The 24847-nt window shown below is 36.2% G+C and overlaps 1 protein-coding gene and 1 long non-coding RNA gene across 3 annotated transcripts in view; one reads left to right on the top strand and one right to left on the bottom strand.

Moving 5' to 3' along the window:
• The window catches only part of LOC136843772 (uncharacterized), a 129552-nt gene that overhangs the window by 253 nt on the left and 104452 nt on the right, over positions 1–24847 (top strand). The gene's annotated exons all lie outside the window — the stretch shown is intronic.
• Positions 1–24847, bottom strand: part of Rap1 (RAS oncogene family member Rap1) — a 126432-nt gene that overhangs the window by 63375 nt on the left and 38210 nt on the right. The gene's annotated exons all lie outside the window — the stretch shown is intronic.

The following is a 24847-nucleotide window of genomic DNA, read 5'->3' as shown; positions in this document are numbered from 1 at the left end:
ATATAATATTTTCCTCGGTTCACAACCCCGTATTAAGTTAAAGTTTGGCTTTTAGACCATACTGTATCTTAACATTTTAGTAAGCTAAGAAGTGCCAAGATTACTTGGCCTACCTTCAAAGTTTTGTTCATGTAAAGCTAGAATAGGCAATTAATGGATGGCGTATCGGTGCAGGTTAGGATAGTATTTGCTAAGACTAGGTACCCCAAACTCTTGATTGCTTAATTACTGGACTAAATATGTATTAAATGCAGGAAAAGTTGCGCAAAGAACAGTCTGACGGGAATAATATGTAAAGTAGTGCAAGCGGTGGTAACAAATTTTCCTAGGTATTTGTTAAAATGCAGGCTTCTTTGCTAACTAGGAATATTTAGCCTGTACTATTTTAGACAACGCATGCATTCATTTTCTAAATAGATGCCGTCGAGTGGTCTTATAGGTATATTCTATCTCTTGATTTTAAATATAATATTCTTGGACGCACTTTTTAATAAGAAAGCGATTTTTTAAGTTTACACTAATGTAGATGGCATGTGATAGTAATATTCATAAATGTGTGAATATGAGTATATACCATACACAGGTATATATAAATATTCGCATGTGTAACTTCAATCAGGGGAATAACAATGTGATATAAAATACAGAATATACATATATATAAAATATATGTACATATATGTGTAATTATATAGTAGTACGAGAATATATGTATATATATACTTATATATATGTGTGTATATATATATATATATATATATATATATATATATATATATATATATATATATATATATATATATATATATATATATAATTATATAATTAACTTTATCACATACACAATTGTTCTGTGCGTTAGTAGAATTACTAAAAGGACTCATTGAAACTGGATGGTATCTAATGGAGTATTTATTCAGAAAAAGTTACAAGCTTTCTTGGATAAACAGTCCACATTATCAAGTATCTGTACACAGATACTACAGATACTTGATAATGTGGACTGTTTATCCAAGAAAGCGTGTGTAACTTTTTCTGAATAAATACTCCATTAGATACCATCCAGTTTGAATGAGGTCCTTTTAGTAATATATATATATATATATATATATATATATATATATATATATATATATATATATATATATATATATATATAAATTATTTATATATTATAAAATCCACGTCAGAAGGAAGTGAAAACAGGGACTTTGAATAAGTACTTTCGTAGTTTATTCTACATTTTCAAGTTCACACTGAATACAAAAGAAGTTGCCAGAGCCTTATATACAAAAACAGAAAGTGGGGGCGGGGTTACAGTTTGTTAATCTGGGCATCATGTTCTTTAAACAAAAAAGACAGGGACGAAGGATCAAGGGATAATCCAAGATGGAGATTAACATTCCTGGTGGACGTAGCTTCAGTAAACAGTTTCTAGCAGATTCCTTTTCCGATGGTCGTTGACCTTTGTATAAAAAATTGTAAATTCACTTCCAATGGTAATTTTTATGAACAAATATTTGGTATGGCTATGGGGAACCCTCTTTCATCACTTTTGTCTAATATTTACATGGAATTCTTTGAGTCTAGACTTATTCCAAGAAATCTTTTCTCTAAGGTGTTTTGGATTAGATATGTGATGATTGTTTTTGTATAGTAAAAGAAAATGTAAATATTCCTGATTTCTTGCAAACAACTAATAATCTTGTATCATCCATAAAATTCACAATAGAATATGAAGAAAATAATTGTATACCATTTTTGGAGGTCATAGTTATTAGAAATAGCACCAATTTTTGTTTTAAAGTATATAGGAAATCCACGAATAATTTGTCATATATTCATTTTTACCCTAACCATGCTAAACAGATTAAGGTGTCATCATTTTCCAGTATGTATATTAGAGCTCTTAGAATTTGTAGTCCTGAAGTTTTGGGAGAGGGTTTTAAATTATTGATAAAATAGGAGATTCATTATGTTACCCTCCATATTTTTTAGAACTATGTAAAAATAGAGCAGAAAAGACATTCTGATTACCATTTCATCCTAATTTCATTCCTACAGTGCCCATTTTAAAAACTGTTGATATAACTTAGTATTTAAATATAATAATATTTTGAAAAGTAAACTAATTAAGAATAGCCCACCCAATTCAAACAATGTTGTATACAGTATTCCTTGCAAAGAATGTAATAAGATTTATATTGGTCAAATATCAAAAGGACTAAAAGTAGAAGCTTCCAACACAAATATGCCATTTCAAGAGGCTTATCAAATAATGTCGTTGCGGATCATTTGCTTAAGACAGGCCATGCGATGAACTGGGATAAGTCAACGATAATTTACAAGATCAACGACCATCGGAAAAGGAATATGCTAGAAACTGTGTTTATTGAAGCTACGTCCACCAGGAATGTTAATCTCCACCCTGGATTATCCCGTGATCCTTTGTCCCTGTCTTTTTTGTTTAAAGAACATACTGCCCAGATTAACAAATTGTAATCCCGTCCCCTTCTGTTTTTGTATTTAGGGCTCTGTCAACTTCTTTTGTATTCAGTGTGAACTTGAAAATGTAGAATAAACTACGAAAGTACTTATTCAAAGTCCCGGGTTTCACTCACCTTCTGACGTGGATTTATATCCTCAAGAAGAACGTCCTTTCGTGCTGCATTGGATATATATATATATTATATATATATATATATATATATATATATATATATATAATATATATATATATATATATATATATATATATATATATATATACATATAGTATATATGTATATATGTATATATGTATATATATATGTATATATATATCTATATATGAATATATACAGTATATATACTATATATATATATATATATATATATATATATATATATATATATATATATATATATATATATATATATATATATATATATATATATATATATATAAATATATACATATATGTATATATGTGTGTGTATATATCTGTATGTAAGCTTGCATGTATATATGTAAACACCGTTAACACAACAAAACCATATATTTCGACTGACAGTACTTCAATCCTGTTAGATTGCAGTGAAAGCATATATGCAGTATATATATATATATATATATATATATATATATATATATATAATATATATATATATATATATATATATATATATATATATATATATATATATATATATATATATATATATATATATATATATGTGTGTGTGTGTGTGTGTGTGTGAATGTTTTAACTGTAATCTAACAGGACTGAAGTATTGTTAGTCTGAAGGGGAAAACTTGCCTTGCATCAAAACTTATAGTGTTAGAGAAACGGAACATTTTTCTTCATAAACTTCAAAGAATGCTCTATCTATGTTTTGTTGCTCATAAACATATCTTACTTTCATGTTGGTGTAGATATTGGATAAAATTTGTTTGAAAGTGGGCCTTTTACTCCGTAACCGGAGCAAAAAGCCCATGGGGGAGGCCTTTTACCCGTCAGACTACTGTGGAAGAGGTTATAGAATTCATCAGTAAATGCAAAAATCTTCATATACTGTTATTTGAAACAAATTAAATCTTCAGTATCTGTAATATATCATAATATTAAAATGGTACAATACAAAAAATTCACTTCTGGTTGACAAAATTAGATTATAATCTGTAATCTTAACTGCCTGAAAAATGTTTGTATTTGAATATAATTTTCTGTTATTTATTAATTTTCCATGTTTAGCTTACGAATCTAAATGAAACTGTTCATTTGGTTAATTAGTGAAATAACTAGAACAAATAGTTATCAAATGAAAAAATAAATTTCCCCTAAAATAAAAAAAATCACTTGATTATATTTAGTTTGTTGTCTGAACTGATTTTCACGTTACTCCATTAAAATTGCTATACTTTCTTCTGGTAAAATTTTACATGAAAAGTAATTCCTCTGAATCACAGTTTTGGCAAATACAAGAAAAAGTCCCTCGAGTGCAATCTTCATGTAGCCAGTTTCCACGTGACATAAACAGCACCTATTTTGCAGAAGGCTGCATTTTGCAAAGGGGTCTCCGCAAACTATACAAGACCATTCATCAAACCTCAAAGAAACAAAGGATGGAGATTTTTCTTCTTTGTTGCTTTCTTTGCATGTGGGAGACGCCTCTGTGAACTCAGTCGAATAACAAGTGATATGTAAGGGGGTAAGTGATTATTTCATGAACTCAGTCGAATAACCAGTGATTTGTAAGGGGGTGAAGTGATTATTTCATGAACTCAGTCGAATAACCAGTGATTTGTAAGGGGGTGAAGTGATTATTTCATGAACTCAGTCGAATAACCAGTGATTTGTAAGGGGGTGAAGTGATTATTTCATGAACTCAGTCGAATAACCAGTGATTTGTAAGGGGGTGAAGTGATTATTTCATGAACTCAGTCGAATAACCAGTGATATGTGAGGGGGTGAAGTGATTATTTCATGAACTCAGTCGAATAACCAGTGATTTGTAAGGGGTGAAGTGATTATTTCATGAACTCAGTCAATAACCAGTGATTTGTAAGGGGGTGAAGTGATTATTTCATGAACTCAGTCGAATAACCAGTGATTTGTAAGGGGGTGAAGTGATTATTTCATGAACTCAGTCGAATAACCAGTGATTTGTAAGGGGGTGAAGTGATTATTTCATGAACTCAGTCGAATAACCAGTGATTTGTAAGGGTGAAGTGATTATTTCATGAACTCAGTCGAATAACAGTGATTTGTAAGGTTGAAGTGATTATTTCAGTTTTTGTTTTCCTTTTCCTAATACACTTTTGTCTGGACTTTGGTGGACTGCATAGGTCTTTCAATATCTCTTTTGCATTAACTTCAGTGGAAGCTCAAGGTTTTGAACGGCATGGAACACTTTGAGATGCTCTCTCTAAGGCAGGTCTTGGGTTCTCTAGTTCATTTGATGGACCAGCACTGAACAGTTTTTCGTTTGAACTAGGACATTCTTACGTGACTAGACTTTTATCTACAGAGATAGGACATCCAGACTCAGGCAGCAGTTCTGATAATTCTCCTGCAACAAAATCTTTACCAGAAAAGATGTCAGGATTAAAAAGCCATAAATCTATTGCTCTGAAACCATCAGCAGCCTTTTCAGTGAAAGTTTTTGCTGAATGCACATATTCCTACAACTTCATATTAGTTGATTCGCCATCCTGCGTTTGCGACTATCCATCTGCTGCTCTATTGTAGGCAGCCTTCGAAGATTTCAAGTAAGAAACATCTGCAGGCTGTATTTTTCGTGTGCAATGAGGTGGTAAAGCTATCGTAACAATGCGCACTTTCTCGTGCAAAATCTATAGCAGCTAATGTTTTGTGAGCATCATGTCCATCTAAGATTACAGTGTGTATGTTTTTTGAGAAGGCTCAACATGTGAAACGAAGTGCTGAAACCATTCCAGGAAACAATCAGCGTCAGTCCATCTATTTGCTGTGCACTGGGCATTGGATCCGGGTGGGCTGCCATCCATTAACGCCTGTGACATGCTTTTTCACTCAGATCTGAACATCAGAGGAAGGAATGCCCCACTTACACTCATTGCACTTAAACACTGATGTTGTCTGGCCTCGTTCTCCACTTGTAATACGTCCTACCGCTTTGACTCTCTTTGTTGCCACAATATCAATGGACCTCTGACTGGATGTTTGTGATAACTGTTTAACCCATATTCCACACATTCCTTGGACCATCATTGTTTCCCAATAAATTCTGATGGTATACCTTAAAATAAGAAGACACCCGAGAACGATTAAAACCACCTAGTCTTTCTATGCTAGTTGCCCTCGGTTTTTGTGTGGATGCTGAGAGGTTCTCTTCAGGAAAGCATTTAGCCAGTCTTTCACAGCCATTTTCGACTTCTCGCAGAAATGGCAAGGGACTTTCATTTATTTTTGGAATTTCATATGCAAGTCGTCTTACACCTGTTGCTGTTAAGTCAAACAGGGCCCTCTCCATTTCTTTTATTTGGCTTATTAACATCTCAAATTGTGCATTTTGCCTAAAATCCCAAGTGTATTACTTCCAGGATATTTCACTTTTCCATCTCGTGTCGCCTTAGAGTTTTCTAGGAATGTTATACTCTCTTGTTACAGATTTTGAGGCCTGTCCTCCACTAATTTATTGAAGGACAGACCTGAGAGCATTTTCTCTAAAGGATGCACACTTGGTTGTTCTAAAAAATCAGATCATTCCAACAGACTATAGTGTTAACTGTTTTCATTTATAAATGAGGTAAAATGCCTACCTGCGGTCTAAAAAGCCCACCACTGGGCTTCTTGCCGCATTGGCTGGGGGTCCTTTTACCCCAAAGTCTATATTAAAATAAATCAAATGCGGTCGCCTTGCATTGTGAAATAAAAGGTTAAAACCAATCTCATTTTACTCTCATATCCTCAAAAGATATGTAAAACACCACAGGGACTATAAACCAACAACAATCTTTTCCTAAAATGCTGGTAAAATCATACAGAACTTATATGGAAAGTGGTTAAAACCGAAAATTTGGTCTCAAGATGACAAAACGGTTCAGATGTTTACATGGTTTGGTCACACTTCTGAGTACACATGGCGCAGCATACCTAATCATCAGTATGGATGCAAACGCAAAGAAATCCACGAATACCCTGGGGAGGCCTCTTACCTCACGGGGCATCTTACCCCACCTTACCCTGTGGTTTTTCGTGTTACTGGTGTTGTTTACATACATACATATATCTATATCTTACTTTTTATATATATATATATATATATATATATATATATATATATATATATATATATATATATATATATATATATATATATATATATATATATATATATTATGGTTAAGAGTTTCATCTCAGTTACCAAGTAAAATGATCACAACCATTTCGGTGTGTTTGTATGGTTACCATTTTAACGCATGACTCCAAAGTTTCTTAATTTATTAATGCTATGCATTTTTCAAGTCCAGGCAAAAGAGCAAAAGAATAACTGCTTATACGAATTTCAGTAGTGGTTATCTTTTCGAAGTACGCCATCACGAGGAATACTGTAGTGGTCGTTCTCCGCCTTATTTTCAAGATAAAGAAATAAAAAGATCATTAAATACGGAAAAGATGACATTCAAAACAGGTAGTCTTGGATTTTCGAATATATAGACATATGACATGTTCATTAACGCATCGTTTTATTAAATACAAGATTGTATCTTCGTAATTTTTTGCTAGGGCAGTTTTCAGTATATTGATCGTGAGAGCAGACTATATTTTTCGTGTAGCGTCTAGCATTTCTTGCATTCGCTTTATGGTTAATTCGATGCTTTTTTTGTCTTTCTGTTTGAGCTTTGCAAGAAACACTTACTGAAAAGGTAATTCTCTCTCTCTCTCTCTCTCTCTCTCTCTCTCTCTCTCTCTCTCTCTCTCTCTCTCTCTCTCTCTTGCTCTTTGCATTGATGCAATAGAATTCGTGTTTATAGTTAATTCGACTTTTCCTCCCTCATGATTGAGCCTTGCAAGAGACATTTACCGAAAAGGCAATTCACAGCACACGGCATGGTAAATTTTTCTCTCTCTCTCTCTCTCTCTCTCTCTCTCTCTCTCTCTCTCTCTCTCTGCATTGATGCAACAGAAGCACCACAGAACAGATCTGAAGCGCAGCCATTTACTCCGTAAAGAGCGGGAGAAGGGACGCCCAACATAATCCCACCGGTGAAAAACAAGACGATCGTGGGCATCAGGGAAAAGTGTCACGAGACCAATACTGCATTTTTAATTTGGAGAATGTGAAAAACAACGGTTGGGAAAATTCATTATAAAAGTCCTTTATTGTTTCAGGTGAGGCTGACATTGGCCAGGGGTAGAGGGGAAAGGACAGGGATATATAGTGATATGGATGGTAGAAATAATCCGAAAAAATGGTAAAATTAGTCAGAAAAAATGGTAAAATTAATAATAAAATTAGATAAATTATTCTGAAAACATGGTAGAATTATTCAGAAAAATGTATAAAATTAATCAAAAATAGATAAATTAATCTGAAAAAATGGTAGAATTAATTTGAAAAATGGTAAAATTAATATGAAAAAATGATGAAAATCTAAAAAATGGTAAGATTAACCTGAGAAAAAACCGGTAAAATTAATATGAAAAAATGGTAAAATTTATGTGATAAAAGGTAAAATTGATGTTAAAATACACCAGTTTGTATTTTTGAAATTTTTTGTGGGCCGTAGATAACACGTAAGCATATATGGACGGGCATATCATTTTTGCAAATGGAAAATTCCTTCAAGAATGTCTAGCCATTGTGGTGTCCACTTGTAGAAGAAAATGTTTTGTGACTACTTTTCTATTCCTTTTGTCGTTATATTGCCAGAGTCCATCTGCAAAAATGAGGCTGATTCAACTCTAATGGTCTTTTGGCCCATCTGATTTCTGTTCCTAGTCGCCTTCATGCTATAATCGTATTGCTTGATGAGGCATGTCAACTATTTGTCTGTCGATGAGAGAGAGAGAGAGAGAGAGAGAGAGAGAGAGAGAGAGAGAGAGAGAGAGAGAGAGATTAGCTCTAGTAATCCGTTCCTTTCTACAGTAACGTCCACTTCGGACTTAAAAAGTTTTTGTATCTGTTTGTGCCGTCTCTAAGAGCAAAGTCCATTTGTCCATGAGAAACCGATTCAGATAAACATCCTTTGGGCGCGACGTCTGGTTGAGATGAAATGGCTTCAATCTGTTGATCTCTTTATTTATTTCATCATCATCAGTGTGAACTGGCATTGAACATTACACGAATAAGTATTTTATGGCTCCCACAAGTTACATTCAATTTGGCTTTTGGTCACGTGTGTTCGAGTCCTGGTGGAAGGTATGTAAATTATTAGAAAGGTACTCGAGTTCAAGGTCATCAGAATTGGAGGCTGCATGTTAAGGCCGTATGCAGCTTGAGTAAGCGTTGACCGGTCAGTTTCATTTTTGCCTTCAGTTTCTTTTATGAAACATAAGCCTGTCTAAAATGGCTCGGCCAGTTTAAACGAGGACGGATTATAGATACAAGTCAAGACCATAAGCATATAAATCCATCATTTTGAAGTGAGTTGTGTAAAGCGTTCATCTAGTTCACAGTCTTCATGCAATATCTGTGATAATATGTAGCCTTCTGTGTCGTTGGTAACCGGATATAGCTGAAAAGTGTAGTGTCTAGTGACCATTATACATACATACATACATACTCTGTCAATTGCCAGTGCTAAATCTACACGCTCTACATCGGATGCCTTAAGAAAACTTTGTTTCCAATGATTATACGTTTTCAAACAAAAGTTATTTTGAACAGTTAATGGGCAGCTCGGTAAACTGTATTTGGATCGAAGATCAACAGTAACAAAACATTGGAAGATGTTGAAAAGGGCTTAAAGCTTCCAAACTGAATATCAGTGAAATAGCAAATTTTGTAATTTAGGAGTTTGATTGCTGGTGCTTGCATCACTGGGGTAAGGTTATCAAACTTTTTTCAAATCCAAGCAAATGTCCAATTTTATCAAAAACATTAAGGTTTGCTTTGCTTCTGAGTTGGTTAAGAATTGCAGTCTCCAGAAATGATAGATGGGTATAATCTACAACATGGCAACGGAAGGGTAACAGCGACCAACATCGTTTGTTAAGTTATAAAATGTATCCTTTACCCACACTCGTTGTTGAACGGTGCACGCTACTTGAACTGAGCAATGCATTGCTGAAGAGGACGGAGAGAGAGATAGAGAGAGAGCCACCAATCACATGAGATATACGAGATGGTATGGACAGGAAGGGGAATGCGAGTCGTTACTTTGTACCAAACTTAGGTCTCGTCGTTGACTGGCAACACTTGAAGGCAAATTCCTTCAGTTTGCTCTCGTGGAGAGAAAGAATATGCGGCCAGGACAAGGCTGAGAAAGGAACAATTGGAACCCCGTAATTAAGGTGCCCTTTCACGTCACGAAACCGCTAGCAATGTAGATTTCAAGTGGCTATGCCGTTACGCAGGGCATGTAATTCTCTCTCTCTCTCTCTCTCTCTCTCTCTCTCTCTCCATTCCTTTAGAAGTAGGGACCAAGGAGATGTAACAGTACACATTCTCGATGATATACGATAAGAAAGAAGACTTTGCAGAAATGGGTTGGTTGGATGCTTTGCCTAGGGCATGAAATTGTTAATATGCATTTGCAACTTTCGAGAGTAATTTGGTCTGTATTTCGCGTGAATGACTGGTGGTTAGTGCGGCTGCACGGATTAAGCGCAAATGATGTAATCACGTATCCCGAACAGATCTTAATTGTTAGTGGTCCTCTAGGCGAAGCTGCCATGGGATGGAAGCTGCCTCTGTTCTAATTCATGCTATACTGCCTTACTTGGCAAAACTGCGTTTGCAATGCATCGGAATTATTAGTGAACTCCAAATAAGGTATCGGTAAAACAGTATTTCACATATATATATATATATTATATATATATATATATATATATATATATATATATATATATATATATATATATATATATATATATATATATATATATATATATATATATATATATATATATATATATATATAATATAATTTGTCAACCAAAAATTAATGAAGTGAATGTTTGTTATCGAATAATCATAATTTCCCAAAAATAACTTGAAGGGAATTTTGTTATCATAACTCCACCATATTTTCCCAACATAACTTGCAGGGGGGAATTTTGGGCCCTTTTTATTATAACTCTCCTGTGCTGATTTCCAAAGTCGAACATTGAACGTCACGTTACTGGTTTCGGACGCTAAATTTTTTAATGAGGAGCAACGGACACTTACCTGAATGTCCGTCATGAGACATTTAGGTGTATAAGTAGCTTTATTCTGCAGTATGAGTTTAGTTTTTATAGCACAGTCGATGTTATAAGTATACATTTGGGAAATAGCAGGAACCCATTTTACACTGACCCTACAGCTGCTGTTTAAACTGATCCCTGTAGAGCCATTTAGCCCTATAAAATCCTCCAGGAACCTCTGTAGTACTTTAAACGAATCCAATTGTACACAGTATAGATCAGTGATATATCACACTTGGTCACTGTAGAACTTTTCGCCTGACCCAAAAATATATATACATACATATATGGCATACGTATACATATGGTAGCCATTGTTAAGCTGGGAAAGATAGAGGGGTTTTAATAGCGAATACACACACTTTACACTTGGGAAAGATAGAGTGAATTCGTATATATTAATATATATATGAAATATATACATATATATATATATATGTATATATGTATGTTTGTTTTTCAAGCACAAAAAGGTAAAAATGTGATCATTATACGAACAAAGTTACAGCCACGAAGGAAAAGTGAAACCAAGACATGGCCACAGCAACTAAAGATATACAGAGACAAGGGCAAATTTATATGGTGGGTATAAGTCTAAGGGAATACAAAAAGTTTGGGAGATCACAAAACGGTCAACAGATTAACATCGAAATCTACCTATTGGTAATCATCTTTATTTTGTCTTTCAAATCCTTCTGGAATGTATGTTTTATTACAGGGTCAAAAGAAAATAATCCTTGGCTTAAATTAAGGTTCTTCTCCCAGGTCAACTGAATCATAACGGCTTCCAACAAGTTAGTGGAAATAGTTTCATTATTTCGTAATGTTACGTTGCTTTGCATCCAATTTATTCGGTGGGACTTTTCACTTAGATTCAAAAATAGATCATTGTTTGTCTGACCTATTTGTACTGAATATTTGTGTTGATTTAATCTGGTATTTAATTCTTTACTGCTCTGACCCAAGTAAAATAAATCACAATCCTTGTTTACAATATTGATATCTTTTTGGGTGCTATTTTTTATAAGCATGTTTTTGATATTATAAATGAAGGATACATTTGCATTAAACAATTTTAAAAAGACTTTACAGCTCCAAATCCCATAAATTGTGGCGAACAAAGGATATTTAGCATCACTTTTCCTTTGTTCAATATATATATATATAATATATATATATATTATGGCGAACAAAGGATATATATATTATATATATATATATATTTCCTATTATTCAATATATATTACATATCGTTGAACTAAATGGCTTTTTGGTTATTAACCAACTTCTTAATGGCTTGACAAAAATTCCTGAATCTTCTGCCTTCTTCCAAAGAAATAAGTTGATTAATAACCAAAAAGCCATGGAATTTAACGAAATTATATATATATATATATACATATATATATATATATATATATATACATATGTATATATATTTATGTATATATATTTATATAGATATATACAAATATATATATACATATATATATATATATATATATATATATATATATATATATATATATATATATATATATATATATATATATATATATATGTAGTAGTTTGGTTGTAGATGTTTTTCATATTTATTGTTTTTGTTTTTGGAATATATTATTATTATTATTATTATTATTATTATTATTATTATTTATTATTATTATTATTATTATTATTATTATTATTATTATTATAAACATTGGTTCTGGGAATTTCGGTTTTTTCGACAGGCAACAAACAACCGGAAACGGCCATGTTTATGGTGGCCGGCTGATGTGTTGCCTGACTTTAGGAGGAGAGAGAGAGAGAGAGAGAGAGAGAGAGAGAGAGAGAGAGAGAGAGAGAGAATATCATCTGTTGACTGAAAGACTAACCATTGTTGACAGTGACGTGAGTGCCATTGTAGAAAATGTTGTGATGAGAGCTTTTATTTCGTCAGTGGAAAGACTTCGTTCATGAAGATTTCACGGTGTTGGGTTTTGAGAAACAGCGATTTACTGAATATCATAACTAATACGTTTTTTCAGGTACCCCGGTGTATGTATGTATGTATGTATGTGTACTATGTATGTATGTGTACTAATACAAACATTCGATCATCGAAGTTAAACAGCGTTAAGTATTGTTAGTTTGTGAGTGAATGCCTGAATTCGAGCGCAGTTGATGCTGCAATAAAGCCTTGTCTTCGTAGGGGACAGTGCCGTCAGTGCACCTCACGCGGTGCACTGCAGGCATTACTAAAGGGTTTTAGCAGTGTTCCTTCGGCCCCTAGCGGCAACTTCTTTCACTCCTTTTACTGTACTTCCGTTCATATTCTTCTTTCCACCTGACTTTCCACCCTCTCTAACAATTGTTCCATAGCGCAACCTCGAGGTTTTCCTTCTGTTACACCTTTGAAACCTTTTTACTGTCAGTTTCCCTTTCAGCGCTGAATGACCTTGTAAGTCCCAGCGCTTGGCCTTTGGGCTAAATCTTATATTCCAGTTCCAAAGTAAACAATATGATCCTGAATGAGAACCTTAGACAAGACGACGAAGGATGCTCTAACATTCCCCAGGGTGAATTCCTCCTGAGGTGGCTTACGGTTACGAGACGTAGGTTGTGAAAATAGACTTTTAATAATTAAAGTGAACAGTTGTCGAGAGGCGGGTTTCTTGGGAATTCCTTTATTCGAGATGAGTGACCCCTCCGACTGATGTTTCTGTCTCCGCTTCTCCTTAGCGAGATCGCGTGACAAATAACATAGACACGCTGAAGGGTTTAATGAAAGTCCTTCTCTAATTTCACTGGGCTCCGGCTGGGGCGAGCTGACATTTGCTCTGGCATGTCTTCGTAAGGCTCCTCGTTTTATATTTTACCCTCAAGGCTTTTTGGAAGCACAGTGTCAGTTGTGCATTCATTTTCTCTGGAAAGAATCGCGTGAACGGCTTAAAGAGATCAGACCTATCATTCTGGCACGACGTGCAAGGTTGCCGCCAAAAGGGTAACTGCGGAGTCGAGAAAAGTCTTATTATAAGATATGGGTAAGTTATTTCCTATCTAGAAGGTAGTACCGTCAGTGCACCTCACACGGTGCACTGTAGGCATTACTTAAGGTTCTTTGCAGCCTCCCTTTGGCCCCTAGCTGCAACCCCTTCTATTCCTTTTACTGTACTTCCTTTCATATTCTCTTTCTTCTGTCTTACTTTCCACCTAACTGCGAGGCTTTCCTCCTGCTACACCTTTCAAACATTTTTACCCTCAGTTTCCCTTTCACTCCTGAATGACCTCATAGGTCCCAGGCGCTAGGCCTTAGGCCTAAATTTTATATTCCAGTTCCAATTCCTTTTCAGGATATTGAAAGGCTTCCGTGCCACAGTATGACGGCAGATCTCTATAGACTTGAAGAATACTGTATTTAAAAGCTGTATTACCAGATTCACTCGTTCTAATGTATTAAGAAAGGGTTCTGTTCTAAAAATCCTCGGCAGTGCCGTCAGTGCGCCTCATGTGATGCACTGTAGGCATTACTTAAGGTTCTTTGCAGCGTGCATTCGACCCCTAGCTGCAACCCCTTTTGTTTCTTTTACTGTACCCCCTTTCATATTCTCCTTCTTCCATCTTACTTTCCACCCTCTCCTAACATTGATTCATAGTGCAACTGCTTTGAGGTTTTCCTCCTGTTACACCTTTCAAACTTTTACTGTCAATTTCCGTTTCAGCGCTGAAAAACCTCATTGGTCTCAGTACTTGGCCTTTGGCCTAAATTTTATATTCAGTTCAATTCAATTCAACTCTGCACTTGAAGAAAGAGTTTCTTGCACATGGCATTGTCCTCTTGACCCCTTGCGTTCTTGGGGAATTCGAATTACGAGAGTTATTAGCAGTGGTCGCTAAGGAAGTGTAACGTGCAGAACCGATTAAGATGTAATTAGGGGCTCGGACGTGCGAGTCTTTTTCCCGTCCATTTGTTAGAGAATTATTATTTTCTGAAATAGCACCAGGCGAGTGGCCTGTCAAGTATTCATGTATGAAGTTGGAAATAAAGGGGTTATCCGTCTATCTTCTTTATATAAGCGCATTTTAAAAGGGTCCCCATTCTTTATTGCCCGCAACGGAGTGGTGCCATCAGTGCACCTCACGCAGTGCACTGTAGGCATTACTAAAGGTTCTTTGCAGATTAGCTTCAGCCTCTAGCTGCAACCCCTTTTGCTGTACCTCCGTTCATATGAACTTTCTTCCATCTTACTTTCAATCCTCTTCTAACAATTGTTTCATAGTGCACCTGCTAGGTTTTTTTCTTGCTTCACCTTTAAAACCTTTATTCTCAATTCCTTTTCAGTGCCGAATGACCTCATAGGTCTCAGCGCCAGGCCTTTGACCCGAATTTTATATAACAATTCCAGTTCCTTAATTCTTTCGCAAGAGCATCATCTGCCTCGCCCGCGCAGGTCTGTATCGGGAAAGCAGAACGGGACGGGAAGGTCCTCTGCGCTGCGTTGCATCATTTAGGCGGGCGAGGGAGGGAGGGAGGGGCGGTGCTGAAGACACTGGAACTGGGGAATAAGGTTAAGGGGCATCACCCAGCCAACCACCTGTTGGGAAGCCACACGATACCTAGAATGCGCACCGCGTTGTTGATAGGCTTTAGGCCAAGTCGCACGGGGAACGGACGTGGGCGGACGTAAAATGTTGGAGGAGGAAAGGCTGTAAGTAATATGGGTGAAATACTTGGGAAAGTTTTGTACTTCGTATACGGACTGATGGAAAGGGTTCACAAAAATCAGTTCAGGTAGCGAACTGGCCAGGATATTTCTCACCACTGTATCTAACACGTGTTTTCGAGGCTCATCTGTATTGTTCTATTATCGTCATGATAGAAAAACGGGTCGGTTGTAGCTCTATTAAAACGTATTTGAGGAGCTGGCGATTTTCAGTGCACCAAATGAAAAAAAGATGGAGGGGGTTGGTTTGGAAGATGCATGAAGCTTTAAAGGGAATGAGAGCAGGAAGCTTTTGGTCTGTTGTGAAGGGGAACGTTTGGAGAGAGAGAGAGAGAGAGAGAGAGAGAGAGAGAGAGAGAGAGAGAGAGAGAGAGAGAGAGAGAGAGAGAGAGAGATGCACAATGATTAATCTTGCACAGTAATGGGATCTTTCATTATTGTAAGGTACCATGCAGAATACCGAGTTTTTTCTGTTGCATCATGCACAGCGCATGGCGGCATTAACTGAGATAAGTTACAATATTGCGACAATGAAGGTGCTCAGACATTTGCACTCATACAATAACCATTAAGGTCTTATGTGGGATACCCGTATATATATCTTTTGTTCAAGTGACGGTACTTGGATTACAGACTCAGAGAGAGAGAGAGAGAGAGAGAGAGTCGGTTGCCGGTCGTAAACACTTGAAAAATATTGTACGAACGTTTTTAATATGATTTAGTCGAGTGTTTGTGTACCCGGGAATCAAGCTGAAAGGAATATTTTGCTTTATAATAAACACTCAAAATGAAACTTGTGGTCAAGAAGCATTCGGAAACTGATATGCCACCAGGTGTTTGATAGAAGAATAGGGAGAGAGAGAAATATTGCTTAAATAGAAAAAAGTAGAAGGCGAATGCTCGAATGCTCTCCTTCAAGTTTTCGTCGATCGAATGTGACATAAAGCTATCACTCGGGAATGAATCATTGACGAGGAGAGCGAAAGGAAGAGGAAGAAGAAGGAAAAGGGGAAATCATTCCGAAAACTTGACGTTCCTGATTGTTTCGGGATGGTTCATTTGTCAGGGCAAGAAGAGCACTTCAAAGACGAATGTAAATTCGAGTAGAAATGACGATATCTATAGGCCAAAGGTCAACACGCAGTTGACTTTTTTTTTTCCTTTTGTGTTAGGGGAGGGCAGGAGCCGGTGGCGGGCTCGGGGAGCAAGAGGGCATTAGAGAGGAATGGATTGGGCGGATGGTCGGGTGCGGGGGGAGGGGGAGGAGGAAGGGGTAGAGAAGGAGTAGGAGGTGGGGGAGGAGGCAACCTGGTAAAAAGATCAAAGTTCATTAGTACGTGAGTGAACCTTTGCAGGGGGTCGGCAAAGAACATTTCTATTGATTTTCCTCCCCAAAAGTCAAACGTCAGTTTCATCAGTCGGTCAGAGGTCAAGGTCATGGATGAGCTTCGCTTGGCTTGCGATTCGCCGGATGTTCCGGTGCTGGGCGGGTGTATATGCCAGCAGTCATGGACGTCCTGCAAGTCGTCTCTCTTGTTCGAGTTGTCGCATACTAACTGAATGACCGCACCGAATTTGGAAATTATTTATTTATTTGTTATTTATTTATGGAGCCCTTTGTTCCGGTGTCTTTTAAATGTACCGTCATGCAAATGGCCGGGGCATATAGTGCTGGCTATGACAGTACTTCCCGCACTGCGTTTAGCTCATTTCCAGAGAAACTTTTAAGATACCTTCATTGAACTTCGTGCACAGATACAGCTTGGTGAGAGCACTTCAACCATACCCAAATTTTATGACCTTGACCTACTGCATGACAATGACCTCGCGTCTCTTGATACTGCAATCAGCTCGTTTTCTTGAGCACCGTGAAGGATGCATTCTTGTGACATGATATAGAGGCACATCCTGGCTCGGAACACTTGTTATCAAACTGCCAAAATTGATGACCTTCGTATCCAGCATGACTTTGAACAAACATTTCTTGACTTCAGTGTTGGCTCACTTTCTTGGACAAATTTCAAGTTACCCCGATCATGTTTTGTGATCCCGGTAGCTCCAGTATACAGCAGCAGATTGCCAACGGTCAGTTTTTCCATTCTATTTAATTAGATGGTCTCTTTTATTGATAGCTACGAAAGACATTGCATTCTTCAACCTTGCTGTCCCAACCTTCCTCTCTGAGTAAGTCCTCCACAAAGTGTCATTTGGTACTGAAAGTTTCTTCACGTCATAACGTGTGAAAGGATGCTCATCAGGGCTCTTCTAAATTTATGATGCAGGTCCTGGATCATAAACGTTGATTATTTCCTGGAATTTGAGGGAGAGGCGGTACCGAGTTTTCTTTATCTGAATTGTGATGTTCATGCGAAAACTCATGAAAAGTGCAAGTTATTCCATCTGATAAACTGCTTTTGCTCTGCCATAAGATGTCAGGCTTTGGTTACGCCATGTTGGCCGTTCAGCCTTTGGTTGGTTGCTTGTTCCTATATACAGTTGTTTCTGGAGCCACTAAGTCGCAACTTGACTTTTTGTTAATTAAGGTTAATTAAGATTATTTTAGGAATTTTACACTTTCGTAAGTGTTCTAGAAGTTTTTAATGACACAGTATCCGCAGGCTCATATTGCCGTTTCATAATCTTATGTTACCTTCTTATTTTGCAAAATATCAACACAAACTTCTTGCATGATTGAGTATTTTTCTGAGATACTGCTTCTAGCTTTGTGTGATAAATGGGGCATACATGAAATTAAGGTATGTAACCATTATGAGAGAGAGAGAGAGAGAGAGAGAGAGAGAGAGAGAGAGAGAGAGAGAGAGAGGTTCATACATTTCGATACCCCCATTTAAGCAAAGACAGTTGTTTTTAGCAACTCGCTTCCTCCTCACCTCCAGCCTATGGAATTCCTTTCTCTTATCAGTATTCCCTGACTCGTCTCACTTTGAAAGATTGAGGAAATGTGTCTTCACTTGAAAGGGTGAGTTCAGCTCCAAGGCACATTTCCTGTTACATGTCGAGTTGGTCTCGGTTTTATATATGTATGCTTATATATATATATTATGTATATATATATATTATATATGCATACATATGTATGTATATATATATATAAGTGTAAACACAGCATTACATTTGGAGAAGTGTAATACACGGTAAATGTGAATTCAACTATAACATTCAATTTTATGTAGTAATAAAGGGTAAAGTATATAAATTTTCATTTCGTACAAAAACCTGTTAATGTTTACCGCCTCATCAGTCAGTATTTTTGTGACGCAAACATGAATCCACTGAGTACGGAAAAAAGGGCTGACAGACCTTTCAGTGATGATTTTAATAAAGAGAGGTTTAATGCTCGGTGAACATTATGAAGCAATGAATGGGGAAAGAATGTTCTGACTCAGGTTCAAGGGCAAAACGCTCCACGCATAGTAACCAGTTTTCATAGTTTTTTTTATTGCTGTATGCAAGTGCTCTATGCTTACGATATAATATATCATAGTGACTCATGAAGAAAGTTCAAGTAACAGATATCAGACCTAAAGTAATTGAGGCAACCAAATGCAAAGTTGAATAAATAAAAGGGCAAATGACTAGTTCCGTTTGAAGATGACCTCCATGGAAAAATATGCAAGTGCACCAGTATCGTTGGAGATTTTCTTTCTTTTTTATTTGTTGGTGCGTCGTGCGTTCCGGATTCCTGATTCGGTTCCTGGATCAGGGCGAAGCGATGCGGGTCGGGATGTGTTCACACCCTTCACTCTTAAATAGTACGTCATATAGCCAAGAATGACCTTCGTCGTTTCTCTCTCTCTCTCTCTCTCTCTCTCTCTCTCTCTCTCTCTCTCTCTTTCTGAGAGAATCTTGACTCGATTACAACCGTTTCTCTTTTTCCTTCACAGGTGGACATTCTTGTTTAGTAATGAAATGGCATTTTTGATAATAATAATAATAATAATAATAATAATAATAATAATAATAATATTCTCATACGCGCATGAGTCACTAACATGGTGAAGGAATCCACAGTAATAATAATAGTAATAATAATAATAATAATAATAATAATAATAATAATAATAATCGCATGAGTATGGTGAAGGAATCCACAATAATAATAATAATAATAATAATAATAATAATAATAATAATAATAATAATAATAATAATAATAATAAAAATAATAATCATCGCATAAGTCACCAACATGGCGAAGGAATCTACAGTGATGTCAGTGTGAATACGTATTAAAATTATATATAAAACGAGAACTTTTGATTCTCCTTCTCAATCTGACTAAAGCAGTAAAGTTACAATCGATGGTAAAAATTTTTTGAGAAAAAAAGATATAAGAATTTAGGTGTTGTTGACAGTTTTAGAATGTCAACAACACATTTTAATATGCTGGCTTCAAATTACGACCGGTTTTCTTCTGTCAACACACTTTTCAATTCTTAAATTTTTTTATGAAAACTTTTACTTCGCGAGCAACTTTACTGCTTTTGTAAATTTAGCAGGAGATTCGAACAGGTTCACAAAAGTTCTCGTTTTATATATATTTTTAATGCTTATTTGCACTATAATTGTGGATCCTCACCAGTAATAATAATAATAATAATAATAATAATAATAATAATAATAATAAAATAATACCTACGTCGTTTAACCTATGGATATTCGTCTTGCCAATATTTTGAGCAACGTGGATGTTTTCATGACATTTAATAGGGCCGCGGAATGAGTTATGGCCCGGGCCTTCGGGCAGGCGAAATTGGGGATTTCGATGGGAATTCATCACTAAGCTCGGTTGGAACCTCTCTCTCTCTCTTCTTCTTCTTTTGTTGTTGCTTTCAGTCGGTAGGGTTTATGTACTTATTTATTCTTTTATTATAATCATGTAAGGATGCTATATGTATGTAAAATATATGTATATAGATATGATATATATAATTATATAAATATAATATATATATATATATATATATATAAGTATATATATGTATATAAATATATTTATATATATATATATATATATATATATATATATATATATATATATATATATATATATATATATATGTATATATATTTATATATATATATATATATATATATATATATATATATATATATATATATATATATATATATGTGTGTGTGTGTGTGTGTGTGTGTGTGTGTGTGTGTGTGTGTGTGTGTTTGTATATACCGTGTATATTATAAACTGGGATGTTTGCTGTATAACTTGAAAGGTATGAGTGCGTGGCATATTACCAACGTAATTAATCTTTATAAGATACACTTTTCGATTAGGGTCTAGTGATAATTTATCTCACTCGCATTGATACACGTGCATGCCTCAGGGTATTGAAGAATAGGCATTGAATAAGTATTGCACATTTGTTTATATTCATACTCCAAGGGACCATCAACTGAAACCTCGACACCCCTGCAACTGACTAAACAGTATTTCTGTTATAGAATTCATATGATTTATTTCATCGTGGTTAGTAGAAAACATCTTTGAATGGACGCAAGGACCTCCACATTTTCCGCAGGGAGAATTTTAGCCGTTGTTCCCTTGTTCTGTATCGTGATTCGTGCATTGTAGGCATTACTTAAGGTACTTTGCAGCGTCCCTTCGGCCCATAGCTGCAACCCTTTTCGTTCCTATTACTGTACCTCCATTCATATGCTTTCCTCCATCTTACTTTCCACCCTCTTCTAACAGTAATTGTTTCACAGTGCAACTGCCAGGTTTTCATCCTGTTACCCCTTTTAAACCTCTTACTGTCAATTTCCGTTTCAGCGCTGAATGACCTCATAGGTCCTAGGGCTTGGCCTTCGTCTTGAATATTATTATTATTATTATTATTATTATTATTATTATTATTATTATTATTGTATCATGATTCTTCTTTATATGCGGGTGCTACAAAATACCTCGTTGAAAATAGTTGACGGACTTTGTGAGTCTTGAAACTCGACTCTGCCTCCAGGTTCGATACCGGTCCGAGTTCTTGCAGCGCCATGTGAATCTCACCCGATCGATCATCGTCAGCAGAAGAGTCCTATGATTATTTGCTGAAGTGGCTCGCTGTGCTGTCGAGGGCTGAGACAGCATCAAGGAGATAGACACGTCCATCTTGTTGTCAGGGCGGGCTGTTGTTGTTGTTAGTGTTGCTGCTCCTGCTGCTGTTGTTGTTGTGTCGGTGCTGCTTCCTCTTCTTCCTTCGTTGTTAGGTTCTGAGCGCTTATTGGCTGATTCGTGGTAGGGGTTGCGGTACCTCCTGTTCGTTTTAGGTCTGCTCATTTATGTTTCGTGCTCTCTCAGACCTCGTTGATGCCTCTGTTGCAGTAATGTGGGCAATGCAAAATTTCTTAAGCTATCATATAACGCTTATCCTTTTAAGTACGCTATGCACATATACACACGCACACACACATACACACATATGTATATTTTTTATATTACATATACACAATTATCGAAAACACACACACACATATATATATATATATATATATATATATATATATATATATATATATATATATATATTATATATACACAACTATATACACAACTACACACACACACACATATATATTATATATGTGTGTGTATAGTTGTAATAACCACAATGCCCTCGTACTTATCGTTTTCTTCACAGTTATTGGATACACTTCTCACTACAAAGGCTAAGATACAAACTGAAGAATATGAAGAAATTCTGGCGCCTGTGGCGAGATGCGAACCTGCATCCGGAGTATCAGACTTTTAGTGAAAGTAATCTCCACGTGTTTTGGAATCGGCCCACCCACATACCGTACGGAGGGTAAAGTGTGCCTAATACATCAAGTGACAGAATTGTTGAATTTTTATAGCACCGGTACATTTGCATGTGGTATCTGTAAACCTTGCAACGCACCTTGTCATCTTTGGACCTTTTTCAATGAGTGGCGTCAGACGCATCAGGAAACTTTTTCTGCTCTAGTGCCGTAGTGTGATCCTGCATTAGTTTCCCGGCTTTTCATTTTTGCTGACCTTCTCGGGCCTTTCCGGGTAGTCCTTGGTATATTACAGTGATTGACTCTGCTAATTAATTAGGTTTCTTTCGCGGTATTCCGGTCTGATGGAGGTAAGATCGTCGCCAGAACTTCCGGTATATCATGGTCTTGGGTCAGGCTGCAGTGACGTCACTGTATCACACGATGTTATGTGTCGTCAGGTTCTTAATGACCAGTGATAGTTGTTAATGCATTGATTGCGATGTCTTCCTGAATCTCTCTCTCTCTCTCTCTCTCTCTCTCTAATATTCGAATTGTATAGTATATCTTTCGGCCAACATTCACCTAGTTAGTTAGGTTAAGATACCACTTTTTAAAATGAATAGTATAATAGGTAGATAATTTTTATGTTCGATGTGTGAGTCTTAGACGTTAACCAGAATCTCATTTTATTTTCACCTTTCGTTTGTAAAAGGTTTATATATATATATATATATATATATATATATATATATATATATATATATATATATATATATATATATATATATATATATATATATATATATATATATATATATATATATATATATATATATATATATATATATATATATATATATATATAAATATAATGAAATAACTTTCCTCATAGGCATAAAACTTCTAGGCCACCAGTCTCACCGTACAGTATGATATATATTTATATTTATATATAAATGTATATATATATCATATATATAAGTATATATTTATATATATAAATATATATAATACTGTACGATGAAACTGGTGGCCTAGAAGTTTTATGCCTATGAGGAAAGTTATTTCCATTTTTAACTTTTGGCGAATACATAAAGGGAGACTACAGCATCTGTAACCCGAACTTGTTTGATAATCGTCTGAGGGTGGCCGCTGACCTTGCATGACAAGCTGTTGAATAACCTGGTGCCTTGCCAAGAGGCAGGTTATTGCACTCGGTGGTCTTCTTTCTGTGCGTTTGTCATTAACTTCTTCAGTGCTTCCACGTTCGATGGCGGAGTGCGAAGTCGAGCTCATATGGACGCATGATCTACAGAAATTCATTTGATATGTGAATTCAGGAATGGAATGCAGTATAGAGTTTTGGCCAAAGGCCAAGCGCTGGGACCTATAAGGTCATTCTGCGCAGAAAGGAAAATTGAGAGTAGAAAGGTTTGAAAGGTGTAACAGGAGGAAATCCTCCCAGTTGCACTTTGAAACAATTGTTAGGAGAGGGTGGAAAGTAAGATGGAAGAAACTTTATATGAACGGAGGTACAGTAAAAGGAATGAAAGGGGTTGCTGCTAGGGGCCGAAGGGACGCTGCAAAGACTCAAGTAATGCGTACAGTACACCGCACATGAATTCAGATATGGCATTTCTTTTGACATACGGAAGTGACATCTATTTCCATTCCACGTACTCGTCTGCTTTTTTTGCTTTGTTTTTCCCTTGCGTAAAAGTGGGTGCGGTATGCAATAAGGTTCTCGTGGGATGACGACGGAGGAGGAGGAGGAGGAGGAGGAGGGGGAGGAGGAAGAGGAGGCCGTGTATGGCGCCCTCGTCAATCTCTTCTGGCCAGTTTGCTTTTTCGTTTGTTTGAGTGGAAGTGTTTCCCGTGACCGAGTGCCCGTCAAGGCTGGTTATGGGCTCTCAGCTTTAGGTTGCTTTACTCTCTTCACCCTCACTTTATTTGACCCTCTCTACTTTGCATCATTTTTACCGTCATCTGTTTCAGACTCCTTTGTTTTAGTTATTACTTTCATTTTTAGTCTTCTGTTTTTCTTCTTTCTCTCTGATAGAATCTGCTGCAGTCTTTGGGCCTTTTTTTTTGTCATGAGGACTCGGGGTGTGCATGTTGCATTGGCATATTGCGCAACGCCCCCTGATGTTGGATTTCTGTTGCGGACTGCCAAATGCTGCTTTTGCTCTGAACTGCAAATATTATCTCTCTCTCTCTCTCTCTCTCTCTCTCTCTCTCTCTCTCTCTCTCTCTCTCTCTCTCTCTCTCTCTCTCTCCAAATTAACATATGTATGAGATAGTTGTCGATGCGTGAAGAGATTGCATTCATTGTGTTATTCTTGACATTCATTTTGCCTCCCTGATTTGTCTTCATGTTGCTAGAAATGATAGAAATGAATGTCATCGCCGACCTTTCAAATTCCAGCCGATGAAAGAGAATTAAGGACTAAAACACTGTTAAGCTCAGTTGAAAGCAAGAGACCTTTG

This window comes from Macrobrachium rosenbergii, chromosome 12, assembly GCF_040412425.1.
Source record: "Macrobrachium rosenbergii isolate ZJJX-2024 chromosome 12, ASM4041242v1, whole genome shotgun sequence".
NCBI classification, from domain to species: domain Eukaryota; kingdom Metazoa; phylum Arthropoda; class Malacostraca; order Decapoda; family Palaemonidae; genus Macrobrachium; species Macrobrachium rosenbergii.
This window is presented reverse-complemented; position numbering and strand designations above follow the sequence as displayed.